Below are 5,789 nucleotides of genomic sequence, written 5' to 3' on the forward strand. Positions count from 1 at the left end.
AAGTTTGTACCAAGCCTTTATAAAAAATAATATTAGACTCGTTTGTTGTTCCTCTCCACGGAAATCTTTAGTAAAAGGCGAAAGATTTTTGCATATGAAGGGAAACCAGAGTTGTTTCCAGGCCACCAATTTTTGCTAGCCTATGTTGCAGTTCTATTCACTGCTCATGGGAACGTGTAGGTTCAGTAGGAAATTGCTGTTTTACTTGTTGAAACATAAAACCTCGTTTTGTGTGATTTTCGTTTCTTAAAACGAGAGAATAAGGATATAAATCCGTGCCGATTTCTAATTTGCGTCATGTGCACGGACCAACGTACACAAATGATAAACCGACAGCAAATTCTGCCATCTCTCGGCCACCATTTCTACTAGTGGGAACTTGTACTTTGGCAACAAATTCCATTTCACGAAGAATTTTCAGTTTACCTGTTCTCATATACAAGACGATTACACTTTCGGGTTTCTCCCACAGGCATTCTTAATAATGTTTCGTAAAGAAACCAAACCGAAGCAAGAAAGACAATTACCGCAGTTATTTCGGTTGTGACGGGTCACTTTCATGTCATGCGATTCTTGCACGTAAATATGTAGTGATGAAATCTCGAAATTTACTATAGATTGGGCAATAGCCATGAATATAAAACAAGATAGTTCCGTGAAAATTACTTAACGTAATAATTCTCGGCATCAAAGCAAGTTACATTTCGACAATTGTAAATAAGAGAGAAAGAAATAAATAAAAGGAATTTTGTGTTCCAAAATTTCCTATCATACGCTAACGACTTCTTTTTCACAATGTTACTTCCATACAGGGTTGGCAAATTTGTGTTCTTTTGTTTGTTTTAACATGCTTTTAATGTTGATTTGTCGAAAAGGATATATTTTTTTTTATATATATAAAACTTTTAAACAAAATGCCAAGATGACATTTTTTTAAGAATAATGAAAAATAATGTATCTGTAGAACATCCAAGGATTGATTGTGTTCATTTACAAGCAATCGCTTGCCTAACTTCTTAAAATACACATTTATGTTAGTCTTAAATCTCGCCTGTACGCTGTTCGAGAAGCTCCAACTAATCCACAGTTTCCAGGCCCCACTGAGTCCAAGTGGTAGCTTCTGATTAATTATCATCGTGAATGGATCTAAATCTTAAACATCTGCATAAATCATAGCCATGAATTTTAAACGTGGCCCACGGTATTCATCACCATATGTGTGTTATTTGATGTACATTTTGAACCACTGAGCAGATTCTAATGCAAAATGAAGAGAATGATACTCATTTAAAGAAAACGCGTAGTTACAAAACACACAAATAATCACAAACTATCAAACATCAAGTATCAAAATGTGTTTTAAACAAATCTGAAAAGAAACATGTTTCAAACGCTTTGTTTAAACATTTGAAATAAACAAAGAAATATGTTTTAAACGGAGAATTCATATTGTTTAAAACACATTGTTTTGATCATGCTAACTCTGTTTCCATACAATCCTCCCTGTGAAGTTATTTCCATGTTCGGCTTCGTTGTGAAATGACAAGAGCATTTGGAAATTTAGCAGCAAGCGCCCATACAGATCCTCCTGCCTGCAAATTTCAGAAGGTGAGAGATTATCAAGCTGAGCAAGAGCACACATTTCCACCTACAGTTTTCGTTGTGTTTGCTAATCGGGCTAAGTTTGTACTAAGCCTTTATAAAAAATAATATTAGACTCGTTTGTTGTTCCTCTCCACGGAAATCTTTAGTAAAAGGCGAAAGATTTTTGCGTATGAAGGGAAACCAGAGTTGTTGACAGGCCACCAATTTTTCCTAGCCTATGTTGCAGTTCTATTCACTGCTCATGGGAACGTGTAGGTTCCGTAGGAAATTGCTGTTTTACTTGTTGAAACATAAAACCTCGTTTTGTGTGATTTTCGTTTCTTAAAACGAGAGAATAAGGATAAGATCCCGTGCCGATTTCTAATTTGCGTCATGTGCACGGACAAACGTACACAAATGATAAACCGACAGCAAATTCTACCATCTCTCGGCCACCATTTCAACTAGTGGGAACTTGTGCTTTGGCAACAAATTCCATTTCACGAAGAATTTTCAGTTTACCTGTTCTCATATACAAGACGATTACACTTTCGGGTTTCTCCCACAGAGAGAGAAAGAAATAAGTAAAAGGAATTTTGTGTTCCAAAATTTCCTATCATACGCTAACGACTTCTTTTTCACAATGTTACTTCCATACAGGGTTGGCAAATTTGTGTTCTTTTGTTTGTTTTAACATGCTTTTAATGTTGATGTGTCGAAAAGGATATATTTTTTTTAAAAAAATAAAACTTTTAAACAAAATACCAAGATGACATTTTTTTAAGAATAATGAAAAATAATGTATCTGTAGAACATCCAAGGATTGATTGTGTTCATATTACAAGCAAACGCTTGACTAACTTCTTAAAATACACATTTATGTTAGTCTTTAATCTCGCCTGTACGCTGTTCGAGAAGCTCCAACTAATCCACAGTTTCCAGGCCCCACTGAGTCCAAGTGGTAGCTTCTGATTAATTATCATCGTGAATGGATCTAAATCTTAAACATCTGCATAAATCATAGCCATGAATTTTAAACGTGGCCCACGGTATTCATCACCATATGTGTGTTATTTGATGTACATTTTGAACCATGTAACGCTTGAGTTGGGGAGGACGCTGACTTGCCCGAATTGATGGTAAAACTATACTGGAAGCGCGCGGTAAACTACAATTGTCAACGCCTACGCCCACACAAGGGTCACAAACACAATCTGACGCGACGTTTCTGTTGGGCCTGTATTCTCGAACACGAGGCAAGTCACAGAAAGGTCACGTCAGGTTCCAGTATACTTTGGAATCCAATGGAACGGTCGAAATCTAATGATTCCGTTCACTTTATTTTGTCAATAATGCTGCAAGAAATGAGAATATTATTGCTTGCATCAAAAAAAAAATACACATATATATATATAGGGACAATGATATGCTAAAATTCAAGACCCAGAACACTCTAACGTAAGCAATTGGACAACACTCCGCAATACAATAGTTGCGTATCAGTTTAATAACTTACACCTTTCTCACACGTCGCTAATAAAGGTAAATGCGGCGTTTCTAAGATTTAGTCCTGTTAAAGGAAAAACAAAGAAAGGAGGTTACCAGGAGCAAGACATATCCTGGCTTATTATGCGATATTCTAGTCAACCAGAGCAAAAGATTGTTCAGAGATAACTGGGGTAAAAACTTCTAATCAAATAAGTACAATTCAACTTCCTCTTAACAATCTGTTTAATTTCTGTTCTCAATAACTATTATAAAAAGGTCCATCAGGACTCTGGTTAACAATTCAGTCTCCCAAGGAGTAATTACGATCGTAACAAGTTCATTATAAATATACAAAATATCAACAGCATTAAGAGTGGTAACCTATCTTATCAGTAATAGACTACAATTATTTTCCTTTTCTTCTTTTTTTTTTGTAATACAATTTTTATTGCATGGCCGTTGATGCTACCATGTTGGTTATTTGGTGGTACTGGATTGAAACCGGAAAAAGGCGGGGTGTGTTGTACGAGTTACCAACAAAAGGGAAGTAGTTAAAGCATTTCAGGATAAACTCCCAGTAGTTCTTCAACAACACTATTAACTGTCCAAATGGTTCCTCTGCCACTTAACACGCGCTCAACCAAAAAAAAATAAAAAATAAAAAGGTAAGTGGTTGCATCTAAGTAAGCCCCTTTTTACTACTACCGTCGTTTGGTACGGGCAGCGTGCTCAAAACGAACACTTCACGCTAGAACGCATTTTGTAAGTTTTCGTCGCGGCGACAATTAGGAGTAATAATCGTGCAGTCACTCAAATTCACAGTACTTGTTATTGCAACAACAGGACAAGTCTAAAAACTGAAAGGAGGGATAACATACGTCGATCGCGTGTGCAAAAATTCAAAAAAAAAGAAACAGTTCCACAAGCCAGCAGACAACGGGAATATTTAATAGAAGTCCAATTTACCTTATATGTATTCCTTCGGTGCTCTAGTCGTAAACCAAGTACACTCAACTGTTCTGGTACCAAAATCTACAGTTAAGTATTTCCACTTGAGACCATATATGCAGCTGCTACTAAACGTGTTCCATTTTTGCGGTCCCAATAGGTTTCCGAAGGAAGTAAAAGTTCAAGGCGAGCTTTCCCGTGTCACTGCTGCTGGGCTGATAAGGCACAACGCGGAGTCTGAATGCGAACTGCGAACTGCCGTGTTCCCGATCGGAATCGACGGGGAAGAAAAAAAAGGGGGAGGGGGAGAAAAGGAGAGAGTAGTTTTTTGTTATAGCCAATAGACGGAGACAGGAAGCAGACGACGATTAGCTACCGTCTATTGGGTTGGAGAGTTTATTTAACAAATGAACTCTATAATCGTACTCAATGGTACTTGTAATATTCACGGATGAAATCTCGAGTACGTGAATATTACAAATTCCCGGGTCTTGGGGAAAAGAAAATCCACCCCTCAAAACAAAAAAAATAGGAAAAAGGCCTAAACGGCTAAGTAGCATCAATAGGCTTGACAACCTAAAACCTGAAACCTGTAAATTAACAACCCAAAAAAATTTAAATAGAACAATTATATGAAGAATACCAAAATACAAGGAGTATGATTAGTGTACGGTACTCCAAGAAAGATAAGTACTCAAAAAAAATCTCATGAAAAATCACACAGAAATCGCTCAGAATTGCACCCCAAACTTGACAGATTAAACAAAATATAAGATACGCAGAAAAAATACCCACAAAAATACAAGGGCAGTTCATGAAAGTTGTATGCAAAGAATTATCCCAAAGCATATGTCCACTATACCATCACAAGGCAAAAAATCAAGCACATGAAATGAGTAAACTAATACTAATGATATATATATATATATCCCTTGTAAGGAAAGATGAGCAAGGTATAACATCACACCATACATATATGCATTCTTACTTGCAATCAGATAAAAAATTTAGAACCTTAAAGGTTCAAGACAAACATGCATACCAAATGACACACAACTCCATGTTGGCCATCCCGGCTCCAACATCTGAGGAGAGCAATTATAAACACAAAAGTCATCATATGCGCACAACACACAAAACATGGTACGATGCCAAACATATAAGCAATATATAGTCAACTTATGTAGCACCATAAGCGTGCAATCTGACGAATGCGAAGCAGAAAGGGGGGGAATATATGCGTAGTGATGCACAGTAGATCCAATTTGTCGTAGGCGTTTAATGACATGCTCAATACCATGGTCCAAAAGGCAATGATGATGTAAAGTCTTCCTATGGCGTAACAGGAGCGCAGTAGTCTCGAGAAATATGAAACAAAAAAAAGGAAAGGAATCAACAAAAGAATAAGAAAGTAGGAAATTAGAAAGAGAAATAGAAAAGTGAAGACTATGAACTACAAAAGGAAGGAAGAGAAGGAAAGTAGCATCATTACAAGGCCGCATGCATCACAAATATGTTATTGATCAATAAATATAGGTATATATATACCCGCACCACATACAAAAAACAATAGAAAAAGGACAGATTATATGACAATGAACTTACGTATTGAATAAAAAAAACACTTACATATTGATATACCAATAATATGCCTGTTTTAAGTAAAAAATAACAGGAATATAACAATTACACTTATTCCTAGGCACCTTCATATCTCTATAATATAACAATGTTACAATCAAAAAAAAATTTCAGCCAAAAAGGTTAGA

The 5,789-nt window shown here is 36.2% G+C and overlaps 2 non-coding genes across 2 annotated transcripts; both read right to left on the reverse strand.

Moving 5' to 3' along the window:
- LOC145997735 (U5 spliceosomal RNA) lies at positions 1-114 on the reverse strand. Its single transcript, XR_014443130.1, has one exon. It is a non-coding gene; the product is annotated as a U5 spliceosomal RNA (small nuclear RNA).
- A 1,566-nt stretch (positions 115-1,680) lies between these two features.
- Positions 1,681-1,794, reverse strand: LOC145997663 (U5 spliceosomal RNA). Its single transcript, XR_014443060.1, has one exon. It is a non-coding gene; the product is annotated as a U5 spliceosomal RNA (small nuclear RNA).
- Positions 1,795-5,789: the final 3,995 nt, after the last annotated feature.

The sequence above is a fragment of the Lepisma saccharinum genome, chromosome 13, assembly GCF_977018435.1.
Source record: "Lepisma saccharinum chromosome 13, izLepSacc3.1, whole genome shotgun sequence".
NCBI classification, from domain to species: domain Eukaryota; kingdom Metazoa; phylum Arthropoda; class Insecta; order Zygentoma; family Lepismatidae; genus Lepisma; species Lepisma saccharinum.